This window comes from Numida meleagris, chromosome 2, assembly GCF_002078875.1.
Source record: "Numida meleagris isolate 19003 breed g44 Domestic line chromosome 2, NumMel1.0, whole genome shotgun sequence".
Lineage (NCBI taxonomy): Eukaryota > Metazoa > Chordata > Aves > Galliformes > Numididae > Numida > Numida meleagris.
The window spans coordinates 95,119,407-95,119,673 of NC_034410.1; positions in this window are offsets into that span (position 1 = coordinate 95,119,407).

The window sequence follows — 267 nt, forward strand, 5'->3', positions numbered from 1 at the left end:
GGTGAGCAAAAGCACAGCTTTCTATCAGACTACATCAGAAACACAACTTCTATGAATGCAGACAAGAATGTAAGGCTAAGAGAGTGCATGGTTCTTAAGAAGCTGTCTACTGAAACAACATGGGCTATGAACTAAAACATTATTCTTTCCTTGGGCTTCAATTATTAACTGTGTAAATCAGTCAGACGTTACATATTCAAATACCCTGTCCTGAAAGCAAATTTCAGTTGCTGGGAGACACATTAAAGCGAATAGTAAGGCAACAGG